Source organism: Elaeis guineensis, chromosome 15, assembly GCF_000442705.2.
Source record: "Elaeis guineensis isolate ETL-2024a chromosome 15, EG11, whole genome shotgun sequence".
Classification (NCBI taxonomy): Eukaryota; Viridiplantae; Streptophyta; class Magnoliopsida; order Arecales; family Arecaceae; genus Elaeis; species Elaeis guineensis.
Genome location: NC_026007.2, coordinates 40863874 through 40879921, shown reverse-complemented (window position 1 = coordinate 40879921; position 16048 = coordinate 40863874).

Sequence of the window (16048 nt, the reverse complement as noted above, 5' to 3'; positions counted from 1 at the left end):
CCCGACCCGCACTGCCTTCCCGTGGCCCCATCCTCATGCCCTCATCTCTGTGGCCGCATCCCTGAGCCGACATCTTATCCCTAGCCATCCTCTCACCCCTCAATCCCTGCACGCTAGCCTGCCTTCTGTTGTGAGTATTAGCGACAACTAATGCCGTCACTAGAAGTTATTTTTTTATTTAAATTATGTTAATTAAGTTTAACTATGTATTAAAAATTAGTTAATTAAATATTAATTTAATTAATTTGTTAGATTTTTAATTAATTAATTAGAAGCATGGGACTTGGGTCTCGGCATGTAGAGTGCTCAGACCTGAGGAAGGTGCCAAGCAGCATTGCAAACATGGGGCCAGGGCGTGCCCTGTGCACTTGGGTCTTGAGTCTCAGCTAGTGTCTAAGATATCTAGCCCTTGCACACCCTGCATGCTCAGACCGATGGAAGGTGCTGGGCAACATTGCAAATACAAGGTTGAGGCACGCCCTGCGTGCTCGAGCCTTGAGTCCCAGCTGGCGTCCAAGGCATCCAGGTCATGCTCAAATTGATGGAAGGTGCCAGGTAGCATTGCAAATATAGGGTCGGGGTGTGTCCTGCATGCTCGGGCCTCAGGTCCCAACCAATGCCCAAGGCAACCAATCCTTGCATAAGGGCAGAGTGCATATTCTATGGCATTCTATAATTGGATGTTAATTTAAGTAATTAATTAGATGTTGATTTAAAAAATTTATATTATATAGAACCATAGACTTATCTTATGATTAGTGTATATATTCTATTGTATCTATATATTTATATATTTTTATATGGGTGAAAAAATTATATACATTGATGAATTAATTGTCAAGTATGGATAGTTTGAAAAATATAAGTAATTCTATAGATCATTACAATAATCATATGATATATTGAGGATTTAAAAAAAAAATTGGATAATATTTTTCTTTAGTTTTCTCCATATATCTTCAGTCGTGTGGGGAGAACTAAGAAAAAATGCTACCAAAATTTTTTTCAGCTCCTGTTGCATATCGTTTGATTACTATAATTAACTTATAGAATTAATATATTTTCTAAATAGGATAAGACTTTCTATACCTATTAGTTAATGATAGGATGTATTTACTATGTAAGTCATTTTGAATGATAAGATAATTAATTAGCAGTTGCTTTGTATTTTTATATGTGCAAAATTCTTAGATCTGTGCCATGGACCATAGTTGGATGGACTGTCGAGTAGTCGATAGGATGATTTTTACTGAATATAGATAGAGTACTTCTGCGATTTTGCTTTTGAAAATACAGCACTCTTACATTAAGGACAGGCTCATTGTCCTTATAACAGATGTGGCAATAAAAAAATATTTGATAGGGATACAGTTATTATCCATTTGTATAAGAATGGATTTATATCCAACTACAAGCATTGGTACCAGCATAGAGAGATGTAGAAAAAAGTTACAAGGGTTAGAAGCGAGCAAGATAGAGACATAGATAGAATGGTAGACATGGTTATGGATACAGCTGGTCTTAAATTTAACTGAGATGTGGAAGATGATCCAAAAGCTGGTAACGGTGATGTCCATCGTATGTTGAAAGATGCTAATGAACCATTGTGGTCGAGATGTGAAACACACACTATATTATTAGCTATGTCAGAGTTATTGAATTTGAAGGTCAAGTTTAATATGATGGTCAATTGTTATGATAGGATGGTAGCAATAATAAAGAAGATGCTACCCAAGGATGAGAAGCTTGTTGGGAGCTTCTATGCTTTAAAAAAAATTATGAAAGGATTAGGCATAGGATACGAGAAGATAGATGCATGCCGTAATGATATGCATGCTTTTCTACAGAGGATCAACTGAAGAGCTCATATAACATATGCGGAGAAAGCAGATTTAAGCTGAGGTAAAAGGGTAGAAATTAGAAGGACATACCATGTAAGGTTCTTTGATACCTTCCACTCACTCCTAGGCTTCAAAGGTTCTACTTGTCCAAAAGTACTATCGGACAGATGAGATGGCACAAAGAAAAGATTCTCAAACACTCCAATATGATGAGTCATCCATTAGACGGCATGGAAGCAATTTGATACCTGTTACCCTTTATTTGCTCAAAAATCATGCAATATTTGATTGGATCTATTTATGCATGGCTTTACACCGTTCAGTCATACAGTGGCCCCTTATTCATGTTGGCCAATTTTTATTACTCTATACAATCTTTTGCCTAGGATGTTCATGAAAGAACATAACATCTTTTTTACATTACTCATTCTTGGACCATGACATCTTGGTAGAAGCATTGATGTGTATCTAGGGCCTCTTGTTGATGAGCTGAAATTTTTATGGTCCGATGGCATATGTACTTTTGATGCATCGAAAAAGTAAAATTTTATAATGAAGGCTGTATTGATGTGGAACATTAATGATTTTTCTACTTATGGGATGCTGTCAAGATGGAGTATTCATGAGAAGCTTTCATGTCCCTATTGCATGGAGAATACAAAATTATTTCAGCTTGAGCATGAACGTAGGTCGTGCTGGTTTGATTGTCATCGTCAATTCCTTCCTGAGCATCATCCTTTTCGAAAGCAGCAGGGTAGTTTCAAGAGGAATAAGATAGAGAAGGACCATGCACCTCCATGCCTCAATGGTATGAAAATATTTCAGAGGGTATCCTAATTGGATGAAGTCCAGTTTGGCATGTTATTTGACAAGCAGAAATCTTAGAGGTTCGGTAGAACTCATAACCGGGTAAAGCAAAGCATCTTCTGAGAATTCTCGTACTAGTCCATCAATTTGATCCATTATAATCTTGACGTTATGCATATTGAGAAGAATGTATTCAATAATATTTTTTACACTATTATAGATGTCAAGGGTAAGACGAAGGACAATCCCAAGGCTCGAGCATATATGAAGAACATATGCAAGCATCCTCAATTAGAGCTAGTTGAGGTGTTATGTGGGAAATTTTTAAAGCTGAAAGCATCTTATACCTTAACAAGGGAGCAGTTGAAAAATATTTGTGAATGGTGTAAAAGTCTTAAATTTTCAAATAGTTATATAAGTAATCTAGCTTGGTAAGTCAATGTCAAAGATTACAGATTCTATGGGCTAAAGAGCTATGACTACCATGTCTTCATGCAATGATTACTCTTATTGGCTTAGCATAATCTCTTTCCCTACTCCATATGGAGTTCTTTGTCCAAACTTAATCTTTTTTTTAGAGATATTTGTGCTACCGAACTATCCACCAACCACATCTTCAGTCTTAAGACTAGCAGTGTAGAGACCATATGCAAGTTGAAGAAGATATTCACTTCTAACTTCTTTGACTCCATGAAGTACCTCATGATTCATTTGGTGTATGAAGCTAGGGTGGGGGGACTAGTGCAATATAAGTGGATGTATCCATTTGAAAGATTCATATATAGTCTCAAGAAGAAAGTGAAAAATAAGGCCCGAGTCGAAGGTTGTATTGTGGAGGCTTATACAATAGAAGAAATTTCAAATTTCAACCAACACTACTTTAACCCCAGTGTGAGATAAAGTTGACTCAAGTAGGTCGACATGATGATGGTGGTGAGGGATCAGAGACAAAGATCTCAATATTTGCCTATTTTGCTTGTGAATTTGGGCACGAGATTCATCGGATGTTGACTGATACTGAACTTTGATAGACAGAGATATATATCTTGCTAAACTATATAGAGGTTGACCCATATGTTGAGTAAGTATCTAATTTTATTTTAAAGGATAATTCTATCCAAGAAGGAGAAGAAGAGGAAGAAGAAGAACTAGAAGAAGAGGAAGAGGTGGAAGAAAAGGAAGAAGTGGAAGAAGAGGAAGAATTGGAAGAAGAATCTGAAGGGTATCAGACATCTGAAGAGGCCGATGAGTAGTGTTGAGTATATAATCCTTGAATCATTCTAAATTTTGCATTGCCATCTATAACTGTATAATTAATTTGGTAAATCTATTTATTTTTATTTTCAAAGATTATACATCATGTCTTTCAGAAGTCAGAGCCATGCCAGCAGAGGACAGAGCTCTTGAGGAGAGAGCGATCATGCGACTAGCTTATAGGGTTTTGTACCTCTCACACCCTGTAGTAAACTCTAACCCTTTAGATATTCTTGTTTATGTTATTTTATCCTTTGCTAACTAATATAACATTCTTTATATTAGATATTTTACACTCAGATTCGGAGGATAGGGGGTCACTAGTGACCCTACAGTCATACATACCAGTGACTGGCTCCCAGACACAGAGGCATGGTAGAGGATTCATTTGGCTCGTGGCACCTCCAACTCGGTCAGAGGATAAAGAGCTGATCCACATTCAAAGTCAGTCATAAGTATTATATCTTTACTGAATATGTTTAAAATTTAGCCATTGTAGAGTCAAACATTTATTATTCAAAATTAATTTTATAGTATATTCATAGAGAGCTCCATACCTTGTATGATTACCAGGATCATCCGACGATTGATGTCGGGGCTGATGAATGAGTTCTCCAGTTAGCCGTCAGGGGCTCTTGATACAGCCTGAGAGATATTCCTGATAAGTCAAAGGTGTTTAATTTAATAATTCACTGTAAGTTTGTATTCTATTTATTAATACATGCTTGCTTCTACTTATAGGGGTACTACTGATTCTTATCTCCATAGGATGAGGAGGCTGGCTATCCGATCTTTGAGTAGGTGGCCACATGTAAGTTTCGAGATAGGCTACATAGCCTACGGTAGTCTGCCATTAAGCATTTCATTTCTCAGTCACTATCGGACTGGAAGTCCTATAAGGATCACTGGATGTAGGTGGACGTATGGGAGGTCCTTTATGATCAGTGGAGCAACAAGGAGTATGCCAGTAGATGGTAGAGGGTCTGATAGAATTGAGCCACCCAGTAGGATCCAATCAGGCATACGAGCGGCTCCGTCGGTGCACATATTGTAGCCGACAGATTGGTAAGAAATCTATACCAAAATTCTTAACTAGAATTATAAATATTCTTATATATATGCTTTAATTAATTTAATTTTATTATTTATTTATTATAGACATGGTAGTTGGATCATCCATTAGGCCAGCTGCAGCTGTGGGAGGCTACACACCAGTCTAGGAGGACTGGTGATTACTTAAATTCTAGATCGTGACAGATCATAGTAAAAATTTCAAACTATATTTATTAAGTCATTACAGGATCTAATATGTATATTAGAACTAATGTATTTCTGAACTGTATAGGTGGATTATACGGAGTACGTCATTGTGCGGCACAGCGATGACCCATCCACTCAGCCCTCTTTGACCTTGAGGGATGGCTCAAGGTCATCGAAGGGGTGAGTAGGAGTCGGATCATAGGATTCAGCCACAGCTTCAATTCTTTAGTGGCTCGATATTCTTCGACATCCTTATAGGCTTTGACATCTCAGACTTGGAGCAATACGTACATGGAGGAGGTCATGTAGAAGCTTCTAAGCCAGCGACCTCAGAGCTTCGAGATACCGTCTGTGATACGGTCAAAGAGATTATCTGAGACCCATAGCTGTACGACTAGTTGGGCTTGTTGTCTTAGCCATCATATCAGATAATTCTATTAGTAAACTCTTTTACTTGTTTTAAGTTTTCATATTTAAAAACTTCACATATTTAGGCTTGAGTCAGGGAAAGAGATCTAGGAGCTAAAAATTTAATCTAACCATCCAATTAATTGGTCGGGGGTGTTTATAGTTTCGTATCATCAAATGAAACATGTAGGAATAATCTGTTCAAAAATCAAAAGAGTATATCGAAAGATATGCCTCCATATCGAAAGATACATCTCTGTATCAAAAATTATTAATAATATTTTATTTTTTTTATTTCAGGATGTTGAGACATCTGACTCTCATCCACAGCTGCTAGAAAGGAGCAAGAGGATGAGGAGAAGGATGATGAGGAGGATCTAGGCAAATTTTCTTTTATCTTGATATATTATATTTCTTTTGATACTGCTTGTAAAATTATAAAATTTATATTTTTAACATAATATAATTAGTTTTTTATTTGTGATTGTCATATTATCTTTAAATTTTAATTATAACAGGCGTTAGGAACCATAATTAATTGTGATTAATTAAAATAGATTTTAAAAAATATTATTTTAGATTTTTTTAAAAAATAACTATTATCGATGGTATTAGGGATAATTTTAGCCATCTTTAATAATAAAATATTATTATTTTTTTAAAAAAAATAAAATTAAATATCACCAACAGCATTAGCGATGTACTCAATACTTATTAGCAATAGTATTAGCAACAACAAAGCTGTCGCTAATTATTTTTAAATTTTTTTAAAATTTTATTTAAAAATAAAAAAATAAATAGCGATAGAATTTAGCCATTACTAATGCCATCACTAATAGTCTTTATTAGCGACAAATAAAAATTTTATCACTAATAAGGATAATTAGCGACTAAGATTTTTCTGACCACCAATTAGCGATGGTAGCGATGGTAAAATGACTATTAGCAATGGCAATTAGCCATTGCTAATAGTCAAATTTCTTGTAGTCAATGCAAATGATTTCTAAAGTTCATTCACTCCTCCTAACACCCTTAGATGTGTATGTTTGCCTTGCTTTTATGCAGTCAATGTAGGTCACAAAGTTAGTGAAGTTTAATAATTTTAAAATCTCATCATTCACTAGCCTATTGGCTCTTTCTTCAGAGATACGTTTCAATCTCTGATGTCATAATATAAAAGTATTTTTAAAAGAAATATGAAAATCTACTCTAAAATTTAAGACTATTCTATAACAACCAACTATTGTGATAATCAAATGTGCTTGATTTGCAATGTCAATGGATCATTTATTTTCAATCAAAGGCCTTCTTGATAGAAAGTTCTAAAAGTTGTTAGCAATGTGCACATATGTATTAGAGTTAATACAACATATAAAATTAGAAACATTTACTAAATTGAATTCGAAATATAGAAGAGAGTAAAGCATACCTTTCTTTTGCAGCCATTTTTTATACTTTATGGAGCTTTTCTTTATATATCACTTCTTTTTATAGAAGAAATATTTAACAACTTTATTAATGGATCCACTTGATGCCACAATCAATGTTTTCTTCCCTTTTGTCTTGGGTGCATCTTTTCCTTTATTTGCTTTCCCATTAATATGATATTAAGTAAAGTTCATGCTCTCTCTATCTTCTCCTCTCTCAATCTTTCCTTCTCTTGCACATATTTAGTCAGTAATTTATTAACTGTTCAATCTTCATAATGTGTATTATGAGAAATCTTAAAGAGATCATATTCTAATGGAAGAGAAATAAGAATAAAATGGATCAGAAATGCATCTGATATAGAAAACTTGAATTCATTTAACTATGCTACAATATCCCCCATCTTCATGATGTGCTCAAGCATTCCAGATTCGCTTATATTTTGTGGAGACTAATCTTGTCATGAGGATGTTGGTCTTTACTTTATTAGAGCTTACAAATTGCTGCTCCATAACATTATCAAAGAAATCATGTGCCTATGATATGAAAGGGATAAATCCCCTAATGTATCATATTAGATTTCTTTAGGAGCACATTGATGCAATTGGAATGCTCCCATTTTTCAAAATAAGCTCTTCTATTTTGATATACTTTCATCTATAAGTGATGAATGTTCATCCAATCAAAATATTAAATCAAGGTCAGCACATCCTAATGTGAGCATTATTCTCTCTTTCCACTCTAAGAAATTTGATCTATTAAGAAAAGAAATTTTTCCTACACTACTATCGATCATTTTGAGAATTAATGCCGCAAAAAATACATACTCATATTATCATCAAATAATGAGACCAAATAACATAAAACTTTACCTAGATTAAAAAAATTTATTAATATTTAACTCTGACGGGTAATTAGGAGCATCCTTATATCTCTCTTTTAGGCGAGTGCTGTAATATGCTAGTGGCTATACTTATTTAGTGGTATATCATACCACTAGTGAACCTAACAAGATATCTATATTGGATACAAATAAATATTATACCTTTTTTTGGTAGAATAAATATTATACCTTTGGACAAGAAAATATCACTCAATCTAACATATAATCCTACCATTTTATCCATCCAAACATAGAACATGAAGATGCTTCTTTGGGAGTGAATCAATATTTTAATAGCTTAGATGTAATTATAATACTATTTAAAACTTTATTGGATTAATTATATTTATGCAAAATTATTTATTATAGAAAATTTTGATTTTAAAAGTTCATGGTCATTTTAGTGATTGCACCAAAAAAAATCAAACAAAAAGCTTTCAATTCTTTATAAATAGTGTTAATAAACTTTACATGTAAAACAAGGCTTGAACACATCATCAAGAGCATGATAATAGGCCTGTAATATTTTATTTGCATATAAATAAATTAAATAGAGTACAAAAAGCATGCAATGTACAAATTTATGATTATGTAATAAAATCATATGATAGGGATCTTATCATAATTATTAGAGGATCTTTATATAATAAACTTTAGGATAAACTATATTCCTGATCTCTAAACTAAATTGGATTTTCTTAAATGATCCCTGAACTATAAAATTCTAAATTTTAATCCCTCAACTATTTGAACTAATTTAATATTGCTCTCACATATGATTCTAATAGTTTTCTCTCATCAACAGTCTGATTTGGCAAAATATAGTATATACATGGACAACCTTTCTTAGCAGGCACTAATGTGGCTTTAAATAGTTTTAAAAAATGATGCCAACTTGGTCAAAATCCCTAATATCCTCTTCTCCTTCAATCTATAACCATGTTCTTCTGCACTTCGAACAAAAAGGATGATTTTCACCATGGTCTTTAGCATATTTCTTCCCCAATCATCTGGCATTCATTTTTGTTCATCGATCGGCATTTCTTCATTTCCCAATTATCTTCAATATATTTCTTCCCCATCGAAGTCAGGAATGCATCCTAGGTTTATGCGGGTCTTCTATCCATGTATATATTATTTTTGAAACCCTATGTCCCTCATTTCTATCCGATGTCTTATGAAATGAATGGTCCCTCTTTATGCGAGCCATCTTTCGATCGCAATCTCCATGGATAGAAGTTCAGTAGTTAGATCTACAAACTCCCACTGATCAAGGACTTCAAACAATAAAGAAAAAAGGTTTTGCTTTTGTGGGTAGCAAGCTCAAATAACAACCTCATAGATAAAAAGAAACCTAGGTCGAAGGTTTTTTAGTTGCCCACAATTTGGGGTGTGAGTTACCTTTTGCCCTAACCCCACTTGATATTTTTCTTATTTTTGACTTTCATAAGTACTTCTATATAGCGGAGGTATTCGTCCTGTGACTACTTTGAATGGTATGATGATGAAATCTACCCCCATGAGAAGGTGGTCATCAATCAACTTAAAAAGGAAATGGATGAGATGGTGGACCAAGTTGATCACTTCCGTGCCAAAAAGAAGTTGTATTAGGAAATTCTTTTGTTATCTTGGTTCATTCTTGGCCTATTGATGGTCAAGAATTAGCAGTAGGACCTTGGGATGCATTAATTTGAAATGTATTTTGAGAATTTGGTGTGGGTAATGTTGAAGGTTTGTGGGTGTTAGATGGGATGTTTCTAATGAACTCATCTAGAATTGCAACTGAAATCTTTTTGTGCTCCTCAATTTGTCAATTTTATTTTGAAGTATGCTGCAAATCAATAAATAGAATGATGCTGTGAAAGTAACCAAAAATAGGATATGACAAAATATGTCATTGTAGTAATATTGACGACCAAATAAAAATAATTCAAAAAATTTATAGACTAATAAGATATACACTGCGTAAGCCACTCTTTTGAATTTTAACAATAATTCATCAAAATGGAATGATGCTGTGGAAGTAATCAAAAAAAAGATAGGACAAAATATGTCATTGCAGTAACATTGAGGACCAAATAAAAATAAGTTAGAAATTTTATAGACTAATGAGATATACACTACACAAGCCATTCTTTTGAATTTCAACAGTAATTCATCAAAATCTAAACTGTATGCGAATATAAAAGCTGTCAGCCACCTAATATAAAATATTTGAAAATATATTATCATTGATAATAGTGCAAGACCATATTCATTATACAATATCATTTGGTAATCCATATCCTGATTCTGACTCTAACTCTATAACTCATCAAATTGAATGGGACCACCATTTATACCTTTTAAAAGTAAGCACAAAAATAAAGTGGCAAAACCAACATTGTTTACATCCAAAAATTAAGATGCCTATCACTTACAGCCCTAAGCAATACTACTTACAACATATTAAAATCCTTAATTAGTAGATGAACTAGATCTAGCACTCCCACTACCAGTAGATGCACCCTTTGTAGCCCTCCTAGGTGGTTGAAATATAGCCCTACCTCCAACCCTTCCACTCCTAACTCTTGTTGAAACTCTAGCCCTCCCATCCCTAAATCTAACTGAAACTCCAATCTTCCCACCTCCAACTCTAGCTGAAACTCCAGCCCTCCTAGCAGATGTAGATGCAGTCAAAGCTCTCCTAGTAGCAGATGAAGATAAAACCCTTCCAGTAATAAATGAACCACTTCCGACAGTAGATGAAGCTCTTCTGACAGCAAATAAAGCTCTACCAGCACTGGACCTAGCCCTTGATGCAGCAACCCTCCCAGTAACTCTCCTATGTAGTGGAGGCCTTCCGATATGAGCTCTCCTAGCTGCAGCCCTCATGCCACTAGCATGACTGCAATCAACATCAATAGCACCCACCTATGGAGCATCAATCCCACCAAATGTAGATCGCTATAAGGTAGCAGTATTAATTGGTTAGTGCATTATTTTGATTATCGATGTAAAATTTCTGATTTTTGACATACTTGCATGCCATAATACTCCGAAGCAACTCTAAATCCCATGAATCTCCCACTGTTGCTCCCTTGCCCTTGGCTTTCATATGCCGAAGTAGAAGCATCGCTGCTTCATCACCTTTATCTTGGATTTTCTCCAATTGGTTGTCCTCTTCAAGTCCTTAAGTTATGTCCCCATAAATGACATCTCCACACCTTATCATTGTGTTAGTCTTTTTCTTATTCTACTTGGATTAGGGTGTTGTAGTTCATCTACATCTCTTCTCCTATTTCATTCTGGCCTACTAGGTGGCCTCCTTACTATTGAAGGTAGTGGAGGGATTGAGTTAGTTTTAGGCCATATGTTCTGTCTATTAAGTGGTTGGAGGAAGTGAGAGCATATTCTCATATACATTTTTCTATTGAAGTAAATATGCACAAACTCCTTCGACCTCTTTTTTAAGAAGTATATGCACTATATTGTTGTACAGGATTCAGTACCATGGTTGCAGCAAGAAAAAAAAATAATAAGAAGAAATACCATATAAATACGTGGATTGACCTCAAGCCTATCTCCACGGGGCATGCAAGTTTCACTATGAGAGAATAAAACATAACAATACAAGAGAAACTCACCACTCAACCCTTGTACAAGGTTATCTCAACAGAAAGCTCCAAAATCTTCATAAAATCTCTTTAAAACCTCTTTTGAAGCTTTTTTATATCTCTAAAACATCACCAGCTATCCAATACAGCAAACGGCTCATTAATCAAAGCTATATAGGTTTCAAAATCTCCAAAATAGAGTTACATTGGGAATATCTCCACCACCTCATGGATCATGCCACCTACTTCAAACCTTCTTTCGCGCATATCTTCACCATCTGGACTCCGTTTGGGTTGTTCTTGTGTTCATTAGACTCCATTCATCATCTTAGATCTTGTTGTGGAATCAATGTAGATTGAATCTCAAGGTATCAAATCTCAGTAATCTCTATCTCGATTCGATATTCGACCTCCACCTATCTCTAAGAACCTACGATCCATCTCACCCCCACATCTTAAGAATGCCTGTTGTCTCATGGATGGACAAATGTGGGAGTCAAACTAAGCTGCTCGATCCTATCTCTGTCATGGGCTGTGTCCACTCTGACCAAAGACCTGCTCGAGGAAGTCTCCTACGGTAATAGAAACTTCACTCTATGATGTCGCCTCTCGTCCTCCTGAGTCTCCCATCTAATGTCCGATCCACCTCCACTTGGAGCTTCACCTCACTCTGGGCTTCTTCTGGCTCTTGAAGATCCACCTCACACTGGGCTCCCTACCAAATAGTAACATCTTTTCATCCTCTTCTTTCCCTCCAGGATAATTCTATTATTGTCCAACACCTTCAGGATTCCTCCATCAGCTACTACCTGTAGCCTCTCGAATCCAGTCTGCTCAGTAAGATAAGATTCTATCTGAAATCGAGTATGTATCGAACATCTCCTAATCTCCTCACTACACCATCATGTGTCCTCCAGCTGACCATTCTGATACCTTTGATCGCACAGCTCGATCCATCGAATAGATAAATATGCCCCCACTGCTCTCCAAGGAATCAAACTACTCTCTGCAACATACATAATAGGTGCATGCAGAATCTAAAATTTATTGCTGAAAAGAAGTAGATATCTCATCAAATATTTTTAAGACATCATCCTCTGACTCACTACTGACCATCACTGTAGTAGCTCTCGTTTGATCCCTGAGTTAAGGGCAATCTCTAGCTAGATGCCCCAACTCATCATATCGATAATATCTGATCTTGCTCAAGTCCCTTGTCTTAGACTTGGACTGCCCTCATGGTGATCTCCTGTCACTCTATCTGCCGCCTCCTGCTCCTTCAGAAACTGTCAAAGCTGAGCTACCGCCTAAGCTCGAAGCTAGATTCTCCCGTCTGAGAATCTCATTCTGGAGAAACACCATGGGGATCTCATCCATCTTGATGGTGCTCTTCTTCACTAGAAGAGCAATCACCAAGGACTCATACAAAGGGCAAAGTGATGCTAGCAAGACCAGCACCCTGGTCTTCTCCTCAACTTTCTCGCCAATGCTAAGGAGGTCACTGAGGATCTTCTAAAAGTGGCTGAGATGCTTCTGCATGCTCTGTCCCTTAGTCATCTACAGCTGGTAGAACTGCTCCAGAGGAAGAGAGTATTGGTGAGAGACTTTGTCATATACAACTCCTCGAGCTTTGACCATAGCACCATCGAAGAAGATTCACCAAGCACATGGATAACCATCTCATCCGCTAGATACAAGCAAATCGTACTCATCTCCTACATCTAGAGCCTCCTCCAATTCTACCCCTCTATGGTAGTCGGCTTCTCCTCGCATAAGAGAGCATCGATCAACCCTCGCTTGCCATAAGAAGAAATTGCTCTTCTCATCGAGCCGATTGATCTCCACCTTGATTGTGCTTGTCTTCTCTATCTTCTATCTTGATCACTATTGCCGCAACCTATGCTCTGGTACCATCTTGCTTTGATAACAATTATTGTGTAGGATTCGGTACCACGCATTATAGCAGGAAAAAAAAATAGAATAAGAAATATAATACAAATACATGGATCAGCCTTAAGTCTACGTCCATCAGGCATGCAAGCTTCACTATGAGAGAATAAAACACAACAATACAGGAGAAACTCACCACTCAATCTTTGTATAAGAATCTCTCAACAAGAAGCCCCAAAATCTTTACAAAAGCTCTTTAAAATCTTTTTTGAAGTCTTTCTATACCTTCAGGATGTCACCAGCTATCCAACATAACAAACGGCTCGTCAATCGAAGCTATGTAGGCTCCAGAATCTCCAAAACAGTGTTACACTAGGAATATCAAGTTCAAATCAACCCTAGAATCATCTATGGCCAGCTAATCATGATCGGCTCACACCAGAGCCGTTGGATCGCACACTACAGCCTCAGATTAAGCTTGATCACATTTGGATTGAGTTCTAGTCATTCGATCATGATCGCATATGATCTGGACCGTTGGATCATGCATAAATGCCCCTGGTCCGTGCATAGACCGCGTGATCGGTCCACGCGGCCTCCATGGATCGCCCAGCACCCTACGGTCCATGGTTGACCGTGACAAGGTGTTGGGCCTGGGCACCCGTGCACCCGCTGGGCCGGCCCATGCGTGCACCAGTGCTAGGCCCACCCGCATGCTTCTACGTGCGCACACATCTGTCGGGCCCAGCTACGCCGCCATCGGCTTCCATCACCTCGTGGGCCATGCCACTTGTTTCGAGCCTTCTTTCATGCGTATCTTCACCGTCTAGATTTTGTTTGGGCTGTTCTTATGCTCGTTGGACTCCATTCATCATCCTGGACCTCGCTATAGGCTCAGTGTGGATCGAATCTCAAGACATCAAATCTCAACATGTATCGAATGTGCATAAGGTATACTAGTCAATTGCCACCTAAAATAGTTGCATTTATGCTTATTCGAATCCACAATATACTGATTAGGATCATATTTAACCTCATACATGCTACTACTAGCCCATGTTGCTAGACGGTATCTTAAAATTTTCTTATTTTTCTCCAGCTTGTTTATGATATTAGGACAAATTGGATGATTATATTTAAGCATCACTTCTCTCTTCTTAATTGTCCTTGACATCATAGCCTCGCATATCATCTCTAATACTTGTACTATTAGTTTATCTCTAGAATGCAATATGTAAGTATTAAAAGTCTCAATAAATTATTTAGGAGTATATCACATCTTAGCCATATCCTAAATATATGTTTGAACCAGAATCTTATTAGAATAGCCATCAACCATTGATACATAGTGGGATCAATTTGTTCCATCTGACTTAATTGGAACTTAAAATCTGCCCTTGTAGTAGCCTTTGCTGCCTTCCACAGTGCATCCTTAAGTACCAACCCTTTAAACTTTATCTTAAAATTCTCAAACAAATGACGTATATAGAATCTATGGTTAACTCTCAGGAGTAGATCATCAAATGTAGGCAACAAACCCTATCAAAACCATGGAATATAATTAACACATACACTATCATAAATAAAATAATCTTTACCAAAACCATAGAATATAATTAACACATACACTATTATAAATAAAATAATCATTATCCAATGCAAATATGTAAATTGTAATGGTATCTTCTGCTGGTCAGAAATGATTGTGCATCCTTTATCCCTGTACGAGCCAATGTCAAGCTGAAGAAGCTCCAAGAACCAAGACTAGCGGCCTTTGGATTCAACTTCAACAACAACTCAAGTGATTGGGTACATACCATCATTTCCATCAATCCTAATTGCAATAATTAATTGTTCTAAGTAAGGTCCTTTTAGGTGACAAGCATCTAAGGCAATTATAGGCTTACAGCTATCTAGAAAACCTTGCTTGCAAGCAACAAAATAGATATAAAATCTTTTGAAGATTGTTAAACAATTGGGTTTCTAAATATCAAGAAGCATTTTCACTGTACTACCTTCATTTGTCCTTATAATCTTCTCAGCATAATCTCATAGTCTGTTGTATTGCTCCACTGTACTCCCATAGATTCTCCATAGCCTTCCTCTTTTCCTAATAAGCTTGAGATATTGATATTTGTGCATTCAAATACTACCTAATTTGTGCAACCAACTCACTTGGCTTCCAAGAGGATTGACTCTTGAATCTTCAAGGTACTTATTGGCTAGATAACTTTATTTCATATTTTTATTCCAAACCTCCCTATAGTAAGTGTGCTCACCATGATAAGACTTAATCTATATAGTTGATCCATTCTGCATCAAAGAAGCATGTAATTTTCATCTACAATCATCATGACATATTGCTTTTACCCTCATCTTGTCATTTTTCACCAACCTAACATTGTGGCCCTCATTAATTGCATGCTCTAATTGTTGGTTTCAAGGTGGAGAAGCTCATGAATGTCATGCACAACTTAAATTGAACATTGTCTAAATCAGTTTTCTCTCTGAAAATATCAAATGTATCATCTCTCTCCTCATCTGAAGATTCATATGAATCTAATTCATCACTGTTTGTATAGTCTGAGAAAACATCCAGCTGGATTTCACCCTCTTTAGCCCTAGGTTCAGATGATCTAGCCTTAGTTTCAGCCTATTCAGCTCTAAGTTCGGCCTCTTCA